The 15,924-nt window shown below is 39.5% G+C and overlaps 1 protein-coding gene across 3 annotated transcripts in view; it reads right to left on the bottom strand.

Moving 5' to 3' along the window:
* The window catches only part of klhl13 (kelch-like family member 13), a 245,933-nt gene that overhangs the window by 80,581 nt on the left and 149,428 nt on the right, over positions 1–15,924 (bottom strand). The gene's annotated exons all lie outside the window — the stretch shown is intronic.

Raw genomic sequence — 15,924 nt, 5'->3', positions numbered from 1 at the left:
TGTAACTCCAACAATTTTAAACTATATACTCGTCCAATGTTCAAATTCAGCACTCTTGGGATTGTGACGATGCAGGATTTTTGATTTGCCTGGATTTTGGATTACTCTCCAGTGGGCCAGGTGGCTATGTGCCTAGAGAATAGGGAAGGGCGTGGTGGAAGATAGATCATAAAGCCCTGCAATGGACTTAAATCCTGGGTACACACATTGTCTGCTGATTCCGTCCTCTGGGATCAGCCCAAGAACATTCTCTTCATCTTTGCACCTACTATTCCAGGAGCAGTGTTCAGTACTCCAAAGAGAAAATGTCTGGTTTTTGGACAATTTGGTTTTTCAAGCTGCGGATTTTCAATATCTGACTTTTATGCACAGATATTTTAAAACCAAAAGACAGTCATTTTACTTTTTTATTAAGTTTATTTTTTATTCAGCATGTCTGCTTAATTAACAAAAGTTTGGATGAGTTCAGTTTAGTATTAATGAACTCACCTGTTCCTAGTGCTTTGTACAATCTTTACTACAACCCGCCAAACACCTCAAAAAGCGAATTTAGTCTTAAAGGTTGCCAGGGATTTTTTGTCAGATGATTATTACAGGTGTAAAGCCATGAAAAAAAATGCAATTTCCAGAACTTTCACATCTGCTCTGTGAACGATGCAATTTGATTTCCTTATCTTCCAAATTAATGTGCTGTACAATACCATTAAGCAATCAAGACATGTTTCAAATTTACAGCTACACACAGTACGATGGCATTTGCATCTTCAAATTTCAAATGTTCTTGCATTTGTGACAGCATTTTTATAAAATATTGTAATTCCTGTCAAGCAAGCCTGCTGGTATTGCAGCAAACAAGTCTATCCTTACCTGAGGACGTTGTAGAACAAAGGTTCAACAGAGTGATCCCTGGGATGAGAAGGTTGCTCTATGAGGAGAGCTTGAGTAAACTGTTTTCAGAGCCTTCTGGTGTTCAGAGTGAGAGATGATCGCATTGAAATGAATAAAATTCTACAGAATTAATACTGAAAGGTTGAAGAGTTTAGTAACTGCAAGACAAGAAGTCAGCCATTCAGGGCTCAAGATGAGGAGACATTTTCTCACACACAGCTGTAGATGTTTAGTTGAGTAATGGAAGATTCAAATTTCTAGGTATTTTGGCACAAAGAGAATGAAGGGATATGGGGAGTGGGCAGGAAAGGGGACCTGCAGCAGAAGTTCAGCTTTGATCTTACTGAATGGCAGAGCAAGCCTGATGGGCTGGATGACTGACACCAATTGTAGATTATAGACATTAGTTCTGAGCAAAAATGAACAGGTTTGAGGATGGGATGTGGAGGACAGATTCCACATTCTCTTATCACAAGCTTCCTTAGGGAATGGCACTAACGGAATTGCTCATTGGAGACTGGTGCAGGTATGGTGGGCTGAATGGCCTTCTTCAGTGCTGTAACAACTGTGTGGTTCGACATATTCGTGGAGGTACCTCCCAACCCCCACAAATTTCCTGCCAACGGCTGCTGACACATTCACTATCAGCAGCTTGCCTTCCCGCAGCAAATGAAAATGTACGAGTCCTGAATAGCCTCCAACCAACCCATCTCCTATTAAAAAATAAACTCAAGGGTTCAAAGTCTTTTTCTCATCTTACTGTGTCACTGACTAGACCAGAGAAGTCTCACAACACCAGGTGGGTGTCAGTGACACCCACGTTCCATGAATGAATTTTAAAAAAGTGACCGGCCTAGTGTCGTGGTTCCCCAAGACGACAACTTATTTAACCCGATTAAAACAGAGAGTCTGAGTTGTAATCTTCCAAGCAATAGGCTTTATTTCCAGTACAAGAGAAATAAAGCCGGGAGGTCCGGAACACTCCACAGAGCCCTCGGCTTACAGTCTTTTTATGCACATTTCAGCTCCATATCTCAAGATTCTTACCTCGCTTTTACAATGCGACCTCGTTTAGCCACCATTGTTTCTGTACTGACCCCTTATTTACCTTGCTTGAGATTGGTCACCCATTGTTACATCTCTTTTCCTCTCGAAACCATGGTAGTTACATCCTTTGCCCTTATCTTTACGACTCTGCTTGTACAACAATAGTGGTTTAGCTGACTTAGGCCGAATGTGAAGAAAAACATGCTCACTTTATTCTTTCTTGCTTGTTACGATCATATATTAAGCTGGACAGCTGTATAGTACCCATTGTCTCCCCAAGTGACTGCTGTTTACTTCATCGGGTTGCATGCACTGATTTCATCAGCTATACTTGATTATGTGAAGTAACCTACTAGTCCCATCCTAAATCTATTTCAGGAAGACACTCTAATACTATCCGTGATTCCATACTTCATACCCAGTTTAGGTACAATTATTCAGTACAAATTCTCTGAGTACAAACATGCTTACATACTGAGTACAAATTTCCTTACACTAGTCACTCTGAAAAACTATAAGACGCAGAAGCAAAAGGCAGCCACTCAGCCCATCGAAACTGCTCCGCCTTTCAATGAGATCATGACTGACCAGTTGCGATAATCTGGTTCTTGCCTTATCCCCATAAACCCCAATCCCCTTATTTGATTAAAATCTGTTTATCTCAGCTTTGAACATGATGGCCCAGCCTCTATAGCTCTTTATGGCAAAGAATTCCACAGATTCAGTACCCTCAGAGAAGAAATTCCTCATCTGTTTTAAATGGGTGACCCCTTACACTGAGATTATGCTCTCTGGTCTTAAGCTTTCCCACAAGGGGAAACAACCTCTCAGTATCTACCCTATCAAGCTTCTGAGAATCCTATATCTCAATAAGGTCATCTCTTATTCTTCCAAATCCCAACGAGTACAGATCCAAAGTATTCAACTTCTCCTCACAAAAAAGATCCCTTCATGCACAGGATCAACCTAGTGACCCTTCTCTGGATTGTCTTCAAAGCCTGTATATCATTCCTTAAAGTAGGGGACCAAAACAGTATTCCAGGTCTGGTCTAGTGTATTATATAGTTTTAGCAAGACTTGCCTGTTTTTAGACACCATTCCCTTCTAAATAAAGGTCAACATTTGCCTTCCCTATTACCTGCTGTGCATGCATGCTTGCTTTTTGTGATTTATGTACAAGGACACTTAAATCCCTATAAACACAACTAGTTTCATCCATAGGTTTGAGAGAAAGACTTGTTAGGAAACAGATAAAAAAAGGAGCCAGCCACGAATGGAGGATCAAATGGTCTACTTATGTTCCTGTTTCATATCTTCAAGCAGTAGTAGCAAAACGTAGAAAAGGGCCTCTGCCATGGACAGCATGCAAAGAGGTTGTTCCAAAGTTCAGATAATGATATACACAATACTTTTCCATGCAGGATATTAATAAATTTGCAGTGTACAGTGAAAGTTTTACATGCTAATTACTAATTTGGTTACTACTCAACAGTGACTGATTAGTTAAATTCAATTTTCCTTGCACAGCAATTTCAGGTTAACTGACAATTCTTAAGCTTGGTACCTTAATAATTAGATTTATCAGATTCTGTTTTTAATCCAACATGGGGGTTCAATGGCACAATCAACATTGTACAACATCCTCAGCTGCTTCACACAAGTGCAATCAGACAACATTTGACACTGAGCCACACAAAGATATTCAAACAGGTGACCAAAAGTTTGGTCAAAGTTATAGGGAGCATCTTAAAAAGGGAGAGATAAAGAGGTGAAGTGATTCAAGGAAGGGATTCCAGTGCTGTGGCTCATGATAACCAAGATTGCCAACGGTGAAGCGAGAAAATACAGGATGCATTTCCTAGGATTTATCTCTACTTTTAAATGTTCATACTCCTTAACTTATTCGGAAATAAAATCAGCAACAGCTGATTTTTTTTTTAATAACTGCATCTATCTGTAAGGCTATAATTGTGAAGTTGGTGGGACTTCAATATTTTCCTTTGTTCACAATACAATACCACTTCTGTCAACACCAGAAGCAGAAACTCGAACTTAAGTCAACGCAGTGAGAATTACACATTGCTTACAAATCCGAATTTGCTGAAACCAATAAGACAATATAAAGAGGAAGAGAGTGGCTAGAATGAATGTTGGACCCTTGGAGGACGAGAAGGGGGATTTAGTGGTGGGAAATGAGGAAATGGCTGAAACTTTAAGTTTTTTGTGTCGGTCTTCACGGTGGAGGACACAAATAGCTTATCGAATATTAAAGATAGAGGGTTGGTAGGAGATGATGTCCTTAATACAATTACTGTGACTAAAGAGGTAGTACTTGGTAGACAAGTCCCCGGGACCTGATGGAATGCATCCCAGGATACTGAAAGAAATGGCAGAAGTAATAGCAGATGTGTTAGTAGTTATTTATCAAAATTCGCTGGACTCTGGGGAAGTGCTGGCAGATTGGAAAACAGCTACTGTTACGCCGCTGTTTAAAAAAGGTAGCAGACAAAAGACGGGTAACTACAGGCCGGTTAGCTTAACGTCCGTAGTTGAGAAAATGCTAGAATCCATCATTAAAGAAGAAATAGCAGGACACCTAGAAAAGAACGGTTCAATCAAGCAGACGCAACATGGATTCATGAAGGGGAAGTCACGTTTGACGAATTTACTGAATTTTTAAGAAGATGTGACTAGTGCTGTACCGGTGGATGTGGTGTTTTTAGATTTCCAGAAGGCATTCGATAAGGTGCCTCACTAAAGGTTGCTGCAGAAGGTTAGGTAACATGGAGTTGGGGGTAAAGTGTTAGCGTGGATTGACTATCTAACAAGCAGAGAGTTGGAATAAATGGGCGTTTTTCTGGTCGGCAGTTGGTGACTAGTGGCGTGCCACAGGGATAGGCGCTGGGGCCTCAACTGTTTACCATATACATAGACGATCTGGAGGAGGGGACCGAGTGTAGGGTAACAAAGTTTGCTGATGACACAAAGATGAGTGGGAAAGCAAATTGCATGGAGGACGCGGAAAGTCTGCAGACAGATTTGGATAGGCTGAGTGAGTGGGTGAAGATCTGCAGATGGAGTATAACGTTGACAAATGTGAGGTTATCCACTTTGGAAAAAATAATAGTAGGATGGAATATTATTTAAATGGTGAAAAATTGCAGCATGCTACTGCGCAGAGGGACCTGGGGGTCCTTGTGCACGAATTGCAAAAACTCAGTCTGCAGGTGCAACAGGTGATCGAGGCAGCAAATTGAATGTTGGCCTTTATAGTGAGGGGGATAGAATATAAAAGCAGGGAGGTCTTGCTGCAACTGTACAAGGCACTGGTGAGGCCGCAACCGGAGTAGTGTGTGCAATTTTGGTCCCCTTATATGCGAAAGGATATATTGGCCTTGGAGGGAGTACAGAGCAGATTCACCAGGCTGATACCAGAGATAAGGGGGTTAGCTTACAAGGAGAGATTGAGTAGATTGGGCCTGTACTCGTTGGAGTTTAGAAGGCTGAGGGGGGATCTTATAGAGACTTACAAGATAATGAAGGGGCTAGATAGGGTGGAGGTAGACAGATTCTTTCCACTTAGAAAGGAAACTAGAACGAGGGGGGGGGTGGCGGCGGTGGTGGCGGCGGCGCAGTTTAGAACAGAGTTGAGGAGGAACTTCTCTCAAAGAGTGGTGAATCTCTGGAATTCTCTGCCCATTGTAGTGGTGGAGGCTGCCTCGTTGAATACATTTAAGTCACAGGTAGATTGATTTCTGATTGATAAGGGAATTAAGGGTTATGGAGAGCAGGCGGGTAAGTGGAACTGATCCACCTCAGATCAGCCATGGTCTTACTGAATGGCGGGGCAGGCTTGAAGGGCTAGATGGCCTACTCCTGCTCTTTTTTTTATGTTCTTAAAAGAAACGCGTACCTCCAGATGAGATAAGAAAGATTTGAATCCACTCCAAGGGCTGGGGTAGACTTTGATTTTTGATTGGCTGTCCATTCTGGTAAAGAGGCTCTGATTCCATGTGTGTTCACCAGGCGAGCTTCTGGATGCATTCCAACACAGCTCACCAGATTGAAACCTGAAAAATCAGATGGAGCTGCCACCAGCAAAGCAACTGACAAGGTCAGGCTCATGATCGGGATTGGAAAGCTGATCCCCAACAGCAGCAGCACGCATTTTTCTGTGCCTCCGAGAAGGAATATTGCTTGGAGCTCCTCCAGTTCTCCTCTCCACTGACCCCCTTTTACACTCCTTTGGGACAGGTTTGCTCTCCCTCTCCCTTCCTTGCGACACTCCGGCCCCTCCCCACTGCTCCTTTGCAACTCTCCTACCCCTTGACATACCTGCCCCTCCCCTCTGCTTTTCTGGCACACTGCTGACCCACTTTCCTCAACCCACATCCCTGCTCTTCTTCACTTCTTTACTGGTGATCATAAAATGATCGAAAACCTACTTCAGCAAGACTAATCTGTTCTTTATCACCTTGTGTGCATTTTCCAACCAGTTCCTGTCTAACTCGGCATTCAGCATCCACTCAGAGGACTGTGATTTCATAATTAAAAGGAGCTGAACACCAGAAGCAAGCAGATGCTTTAGGTACCCAAATATCTTATACCATCAGTGGTAAATGAGTGGCGAGGCTATAGGTCACATTTTGAGGACATCAGCGCCCCATTAATGTCAGACAAGGGCACTCTAAGATCAATGCCCTGAACTTTGGAATAGGTCCAACAGAATGCAGAATAAAAAGTAATTCAAACTTTGCCATAACTGCAGTGCCCCAGAGTGAACAATGTCGGGTCAAGTCTGAGAGAAGATCTTGCAAATCTCAGCAGTAATTGAAGCAAATCATTCAAGGTGGTTTCTCTGATATCTGCTGGTTAGACAACAACTGAATACTGGGTTTGGGCAAAATTTGGGCCATCAGAGGGGCTCCTCAACATTTTATCTTTGGTTATCAATATCCACAGAAGTAATAAAAGAATTGGGATTGTTACACAGACAGTTCAAGGCACTGCTTTGCTTAATGCATGGTCAGTACTGCTCCAGCCATCCAAGCTTGCGAATAGTCAACCTCAACAGGTTGGAACTAGTTGCAGGTTACAAATGGAAAACAATTATGGTTCCAAGATTGAGTGTACACATTTTATAAATGTGCAAGCTGCCACTTCACTTCTCAAACAATGTGCACCATGCATACTGACATGAAGTACATGAAAGCAACTCTACAACAACAGTGAAGTGGACATTGTATTTATAGGATTACAACACTCGATAGTGACCGCATCGAGTTCAAGATGTTGTCAAAATGTAATTATCCATTCAAAATTGCAGGAAATCCTGCTGGAGATGAATTGGAAGTCACAGATCACCCAACACTTTTCTACTTTAAAAGGTGGCTTAATAGTTGAAGTGAGATGGCTGTTATGTTCACTGACAGAGTAAGTTACTCTATACAATATATTTTGGAATGTCCTAAGAATGTGGTAATGCTCTTTATAAAATAAAGTATCTTCTTTTCGATGATTCCCTACAGCTCCTAGTTTAGATTATAGGAAATAAATTGTGTTCTTCCAGTATCACTCACCACCACCCCCCTCCCCGAAGGTCTCAACTTAATCTTGTTTGCTTCCATAACGTCTCCCTTTATCCTCTTGCCTCTTTCTTATCACCAACTTGGGATGTCCCCATTTTCCTCTTGCAAACTCTTTCTTCCTCGAAATGGCTTTGTATGATTTGGTTACACTTGTGGCAATGGCTGAGAGCTTTGCTCTGAAGGTCTTTTTAGAAAATATCAAATACTTTCCTTGTTTGACCTCACTCCTATCCCCCCAACAGTGGAGAGTATACTACCAAGTGAAAAATCAGAAGAGCTGCCATTTTGTTTTGCTTTTCTCTGAGAAAGGCATTTCCTGAGGCAAATGGTAAGGGGTCAAGTTTGCTTGTCTCACTGAGATAGACTGACTCAGCTACCATTATAGATACCTGGCAGAAGCACTTACTATTTTAAAAGAGAAACATAAACTACTGATGCCAATGTTAATGCACAAATAAATTTATACATATGAAATTCGTCTACTTCATTATAACAGAGATGAATTTAGTAAATATTCTGTTCGCTAATATTGCCCAAATTAACTTTCAAACTATTTTTATCTTCATCCTGCTTTTTAATTCCTGCTATCAAAATACTCAACTTACTTGAAATGACTATAAACAATCGTCTACTCACCCACATCTCAGTCTCTACCGTGTCCAGAATACATGCTGATGTGTTGATATACTATGCTGCTTGTCATTTTGTTATCTCAATGTGATACTGTACCAGACTGCCATGCCTGATATCAGCATCAAGAAAATGGGACAGCGAGATAGGTCACCCCAACAAACTATGTGGCAACACTACTTTGAAAGACCTGGAAACAAGGATCTTTCGACAGAGAATCTGACAAGTGTATGTATTTGTTTTAGCTTTACACATAGCTAAATGAAGTGGTATGATGAAAAGTTCCCTCAAGAAAATAAGTGTAGTGGGTAACTTGAACATCATTTATCCTCCATCCTACAGGCAGGCCACTGAACTTGACCAGTAAAACTTGCCCTAGACATGGCATTGTTTTTAAAACATAAATGGCTGTTCATCTGTGCACTGGCAGCCTGGACTCCCAGCGGTCCTCACAGGAAACATCTGGACTTTCCACACAAAAGTTAAAAATACTCCAGCGTCATAGGTCACCTTTAGAAGATTAAATGAAGATCCTCAGTAGCGAGGTGACTAAATGGTTCAAGGTTGATATACCCATGAGGAAAATTCACTGTCAGTGGCTTGAGCTCAGTGCAAAAATGTTTTCTCTGATCATAACAGAGTTTGTGTCCCTTACAATACTGGCGAACATCCATAATTGTTACTGTTCTCCTAACATGGTTTCAATTGCTAAAAAAAAATCTCCATGCAGAATCAGGTATACAGACAACCGGAACATGGGTGATTGAAGTCATACACCGCCTGTCTCTCCATTTCTACTCGGTTAACATGCTCCATAAATCCCACCTTTTTGACATGCTTATGAAAGTCTTCCCTCCTAAGATGATCTTTTTTGGCTTGATGTTCATTTTAGTCTGATTACATCACTGTGAAACATGCTGTAACTTTTTTTCCCCCATCAAAGGTGTTATCTAAATGCAAATTATTGCTGCAGATATTGTTTTGTAAAGCACATTAATCAAGCGTTATTGAAAACAGTACGGAGTGAGGAAGAAAGAGTAGTTCATTGTTTTCGCTAAATATTGTAACTCGCCATGTTTAGACAATCTCAAATCAGCTGGTTGAGAAAATTCCGAGGTAGGGACATTCAGAAGACCCTCCACTGTATGTGTGCGAGCATCCACAGCAAATTCTGTAAAGTTAGGGTCATGTGCAAACTTACGCCATTGTAATCAATCTCAATGCTTATTACATTCATTTCAGTATCCTAAATAATTTCATCTGATTACATTTTTACATCAAGCAAAGTTGCAAAATATGCTGTAAATCATTCCTCACAAATAATGCAAAAACACTCAAAACATTATAGAACTGGAGGTTAAAATAATAACAGAAATTTGAAGAAGGAGCCAGAAACATAATCAATTACCTGGAAAAAATAACAACAATGTTTGCCGGGGGCGGGGGGGGGGGGGGGCATGTTTTGATTGGATTAAGTATGTAGTTCTAATGATGAAAGAGTAGAAGGATTAAAAAAATTACAGCTGTGACAAACAGAAAATTAGGTTTTAAATTACACTGAAAATTAAAAAATAATGCTGCAAGGGACTGTGACACATCGAAAACAGATGGGGAAAGCACTACTTTCTTAATGAATGAAGATAAAGCAATTGCAAATGAAATTGATAATTTGGAAATCAAGGTATGACCAATCTTTATTGGATGTTGGAAGCCACAAACACGGAAACTCTGAGGACTTGTCACTAATCAAAAACCTTATGAAACAAATATATGGCTCTGTAACTAAATTACTGCACTATCAAGTCAAAAACATTAATAGATCAATTACAAGAGAAAAGAAAGATTTGAAGTTAAATAGTGCTTTTTACAACCTCTGGATGTCGCAAAGAGCTTTACAGCCAATGAAATTCATTTCAAAATGTAATCACTGTTTTAATGTGGGAAATGCAGCAGCTAATTTGCACACAGCAAACTCCCACCAACAGCAATGTGATAATAATCTGTTTTCTGTGTAACTCATTGAGAAAGTAACATTGGCCTGGACACCGGGAACAACTCTTCTTTGAAAGAGCATCTTGGGATATTTTAGATCCATTTGAGTAAGCAGACAGGGCCTTGGTTTAATGTCTCCTCTAAAGAAGGCATCACAGACTGCACTGGATGTCAGCATTGATTATACCCAAACAGGTAGCACATGCAAGTACAGCAATTTTGGCAAGCAAATTGTCACTGTGCATAAAGTATCTGATGAGCTTTATAATACAACAGAGATGATGAAACAAAGATGATTTCTTCAGGCCTTATTGTAATTTGACATTATTCCAAATCACTCAAATTTTAAAAATAACATCTATTTGTTATTGTTTTTAGCATTGATTGAATAGATACTCGGTAGTAAATTCTACGCTACTTTAGCAAATTCATTAGTAAGGTTAAGGAACATTAAAAAAAGATAGAGAATACAGACCTAAAGGTTGTGTTGTAATACATCAAGGAGACTGTACTTTAAATGAATGATTCAAATAGGTGATATGTTGTCACATCTCTTACTTTGGAGCAGGAGGAAATTCAGTCTCTTGGTTTCAACCAGCATTCAATTAAATCATGGCTGATCTCTGTCTCAAATTCAATTACCTGCTTTTGATCTAGATTTTTTGATACCTTCACACAAGAAAACTCTGTTCTTCATCTCTGTCTTGAAAATTTGAATTGATCCAAGTCCCAAATTTCTCTGTGTGTAGAGGCGCTTCCTTGTTCCATTCCTAAATGGCTTTGCTATAATTTTGAAATAATGTCACCTTGTTCTGGATGTACCCACTGGAGGAAATGAAGCAGATACCGAGAAGCTATCAAGTTATTTCTCACTTTAAAGATCTTGATTATTTCACAATAAACTGAACAGAATACAAACCAAATTGAGCGAACCTGCCCCAGTAACTCAATCCTTTAAAATCCATCAATCTTTTAAATCTGTCCTACAACCCATTCAAGGCAACCATACCTTTCTGGTAAATGCGGAATGCGAGACCAGGTCTGACTAAGTTTTGTACAACGAACATCACTTCCTCACATTTGTATTCCAACTCTCTTGAGATAAAGACTAATATTGTGTTCACCTTTTGCATATTTTCTGTATATGCCTACTGTCACTTAATTGATTTGTTTATGTGGGCATTTAAATCCTCTAATTCTCCTAGTTCACCAGTATTGAAACAAAGATCGCATTTCACACATGTCCACATTGAATGCCATCTGCGATGCCCACTTATTTAGTCCATGCCCCTTTGTAACATCTTGCTCATACAGACACAAGTTACGGTGCAGATTGCCAATATACAGAAAAAAATAAAAATCTCATTACAGTAACTTTTCTTTGCATAACATGACAAGTTTTATACTTGTATCTGAGCAACATTGCACTCAAGAATGATTGGCTTGTACAGCTATACTTTGTTCTGCTACTTATCCATCATTCTTTCCTTACAGGTGTCTTTTCTACATATTGGAAGTCTTGATATTAACACCACAAAGTCACTCCACCACCAGTAAAAAAAAATACAGAAAAATAGTGGAACCTCAACTGCAGGTTTGCTTCTCCAACAGATAATGGTGGATGACTGACAATTCATAAATATTAGCTTGGTACCGTATTGACCATAGTGTACAGACCTAAAGATGTAAGAGAGCAAACTGAATTCTTGAACTCTGAGTTATTGCAAGAGAAAACAAGGGATCGCAGTAACCAAGTAATCTGTCTGTTAAGATTTTGTCCCAGCAAATGACAGAGAAACAGATATTTGAAACTTGGATGATTAAAGCCCTAATGTACAAAACAGCTAGTTAAAGGTTTGCACTGCCATCTCTTTGGCTTTTAATAGATAAATACACTCCACAATGTGGCAATGAGACTTGCAGGCCAAGAGGTTTTTCCAAGTGTGAGAAAAATAAGCCAAGGGTTCTCCTCCCTTCCTTCCCATATCCTATCAATTGGAGAATCTTGCATTCACTCCTACTCTGTCTCCTATCTCATATCACTCTCTCTCCTTTAAACCCATCCTTAAAACTCATCTTTTCTGGATCACTCATCAGGATATCTCCTTGTTTGACTCAGCTTACATTTCTGGATAATAATGGTCTTATGAATTACCTAGGACTTTTTCCTGTGTTAAAGGTGCTACATAACTGGAAGTTTAGTTACCGTATGGGATCAGAGATGGATCAGAGGCAAGGCAAAAGAATTTATTGAAAAAGAGATTTTGTATGAAATGCAGAAATGAACAAAATGCCAGTGAAATAATTATATGATCATCAGGTAGGTTAATGAATTCCACTAGTCTCATTGGCTAAGACAGCAAGCATCAATGTGTAGTTAAAACTGCATTCCCAGAAGATAAACACAAATAGCTCAGTCAGATTATCGCCATTTGATTAAAGGACTTTGAAGCAACCTAGTCTTCTCAACTCGCATAACATAAACCAGATGCAGATGTTAGGCCCCAGAAGATTACTGCAGAGCAAACAATTTCAACTGAAGCTATATTGCACATTTAGGAGCATGATTTGAGTCCATTCCAATTAGAATATTTCCTACTTTGAAAGTAATTCTTTACACAATTTTGCTTAAAAGTCCCTCTTTATTTGGTATTCTCTCTGCCTCCAATGCTGTTATCCTTCAGTTGGGAATAAAGTGTGCACACTTGATCATGAATTTCTGCACAACTTGGCAAACACAAACTGCCCACTGGCTTTCAAATTCTTAAACCCAAGTCCTTCATTTGGAAGCCTGGTAAATCTACTCCTGGGGAACAGCCCACATTAAGCTCACTTTTATAATCTATTTAGTTTAGGATTCCAACATGTACAGTACAATGAACTTTTCAATAAAACTAAAACAGTTGAGGCAATTCGACTCAGACTTCAGCATCTTCTGCATAGTGTCAGTCAAGTTTAGTTGGCAGCATTCTCTTCCAAGTCACAAGGTTCTTGTTTAAGTCCTACTTCTGCACAGAAATCAATGCTGATGTTTCAGTGTAGAACTGAGCATGTGCTGCATTGTTGAAGGTGCTGCCTTTCAGAGGGGACATCAAACCAAGGCCCACTTTACCTTCTCAGGTGGGCACAAAAGGCCCATGGTACAGCAGGGGAATTACCTTGGTGTCCTGGCTAATATTCATCCCTCAACCAGCATCACAGAAGCGGATTGCTGTTTGTAAGAGTTTGTGTTGTGAGACTTGGCTGTAGTGTTTCTTTCATTACAACATGAATGATGCTTCAAAAGTAAATCAAAGCAATTTGAGAAATCCAGTGGTCATGAAAGGCACTATGTAAATGCAATTTTTCCTTTTCATGTACCATTGCATAAATACACATAAAAGGTACCAGAAGCAAGATCACATCTTAAACAGCATCTTGCTGTTTACTTTTTCCTATTTGCTGCATGGTTCTTGAATTCCTTGCTCAAACCATCTAGACTGCAATGCTTCTGGTATGCCTTTGGGATTCCTCATCCATTCCACAATGGCCACCAACAATACCAAAAAATGAGACAAGGCAAAACAGGTAGGAGCTGTCAGAGCACCGTCGCAAATTTTAAAAACTGGAGTCGGCCATTTGGTCCCTCCAGTCTGTTTTGTCCTTCAATCAGCTAATCTATACATGACTCTCTATCTGCCTCAGCACTTAATAGTCTCAGAATTTCCCAAAGCATTTGCAACTAATTAAGCGCTTTGGAAGTATAATTACTGTCATATTGTAGGAAAAGCACTAGCCAACTTAAACACCATGTCCCATTAGCAGCAATGAAATACTGATCAGATATGGCCCAACTTTACAGCAACCCTGGTTACTATTAGTAGGACGCGAAGAAGAAAATGGCAACACAGAAGCAGGAAGACAAAGATCACTGGGCAGGGGCAAGCTGAAGCTGTCTTCCATTCAAAACTAAGTTACTCTTGCCAATGGTTTTCAACATGTACACCCCATATAAAATATGGTGGTGGAGATGTAGGAATAACCCACCTGAACAATTTTGCTCTGGTCCTTCTCTTTCTGATAGCTTCTTAAGAGTAAACAGTCATCAAATATGAATTCTGGCATGAATGAGTAATTTGGAGATTTAATAATATAACCATTCATGCTTTGGGAACATCTGGATAATTAAGCTGAGGGGGAGAACATGGTGTGGATACCACATAATGTCCTAACCGTGCAGAAACTCATTAAAAATAAATGTTAGTTACAATTCATGACATGCATCACCTATACGTTAGCAGTGTCTTTTGAATTTTATTTAATAAAAATGTAGATAAAGTTGTACTGTCTCCAAACACACATTGTGTTAGTTTCGAATAGATCTCTTAGTGTTTTTTCATGGCACAAAACTTAGGATTTCAGCTTCATTTTTGGCAATGATAAGTGTATATTAACCCTTGAAATAATATCTCCTGGTTTCTTGCTTGTTCTCTCATCTATCAATTCTAATGCCTTGTTTTCTGAAAACTGCACTCATCACAGGCAAATCAGGTTCTACACATTCCTGTCAATGTGACCTGAGTAGCCAATAATTGCTGTGTTGATTTTTCTGGCACTCAACACAATTCTTTTTTTCTTTCCATAAATCTGTGGGTCCTGATTGGATCGCTGAAGAAAGAGGCATGGAAGTGGTGTCATAGACACAAACCAAGTTGCACAGAGCTGCACTGTCATGACAGCTGGCAGGACAGAGAAAAACACGAGTCATATAATATTTTATCGCCTTTGATTTTTGTCTTGCAGGGTCTTAACAAAATCTACACAGGTGGCAATTTGTTTTGGCCAGGCAAGGTCAGTTAAATCCCAAAATTCTAAGTACATTCAAAAACGCCTACAATATTAAAAATCAAAGTAGCCCTAAACTGTCCAAGAAGTTAAACCCAGCTTACAAAATCCTACGTAGGAACACAGACATATCTGAATCAATATTCATGCATAAATTACTAGAGAAAAATAAGATTAGGGAATAAATATATTGGGCAAAATCCTAATTACAAAAATCTTGCACAGAGGTCAAATACATTTTCTCAAACATTGAAGAAGCTAATAAGGGCGATTTGTTGCCGTCAATTATCCAGTTTAAGTTAACACAACCTGACCTGCACCTAACCGTATCAAAGCACAAAACTTATAGACAACTAATATTTGGGAAGTTGGCCTCACTATCTAAATTAAGGTTCAAACATAATACCTAATCTAAATTCAGCAAGCAGAGCTTCACATTAAAAGCCAGAAAAGGAAGCTGAGCCAGGGCATGACAAAGCATTACCTGATACTCAGTCATGACCCATGAGACCTTTACCCTTAAAAATGTAACTAATTTTTTTTAAATTTCTAATTTGATTTTTTAAAAGCTGCGTAACCAACCACCTTTATAACAGGGAATATTCTTCAAATTGAAAAGTGCTTAATGAAAACTCACTTGGGTGATCTAACTCTTATTCTTGGGCGCACACGTGCCAAAGCAGTACTGTACAACGTGTCAGAAGATGAGCAAGGATTAAAAAAAGGATTGAACAATTCAACCAGGACACCTGGTGGCATACAGTGGTAAAGTAAAAAAAGGTAAAAAAAAATTAGTGCAGGGACTGAGGCTGATAACAATAAGACTGAGGCATCATTGCTATAAATGATCAAGTGTCAGATACTGCACAATGCAGCACGAATCAAATGCAGCCATTTAGTGCACTCAGCCTTAACCTTAAATGGTAAACGGCACTATAAATCCTAACAAAAAGTA

Source organism: Carcharhinus amblyrhynchos, chromosome 4, assembly GCF_965287045.1.
Source record: "Carcharhinus amblyrhynchos chromosome 4, sCarAmb.v2.hapA, whole genome shotgun sequence".
In the NCBI taxonomy this organism is placed as follows: Eukaryota; Metazoa; Chordata; class Chondrichthyes; order Carcharhiniformes; family Carcharhinidae; genus Carcharhinus; species Carcharhinus amblyrhynchos.
This window is presented reverse-complemented; position numbering and strand designations above follow the sequence as displayed.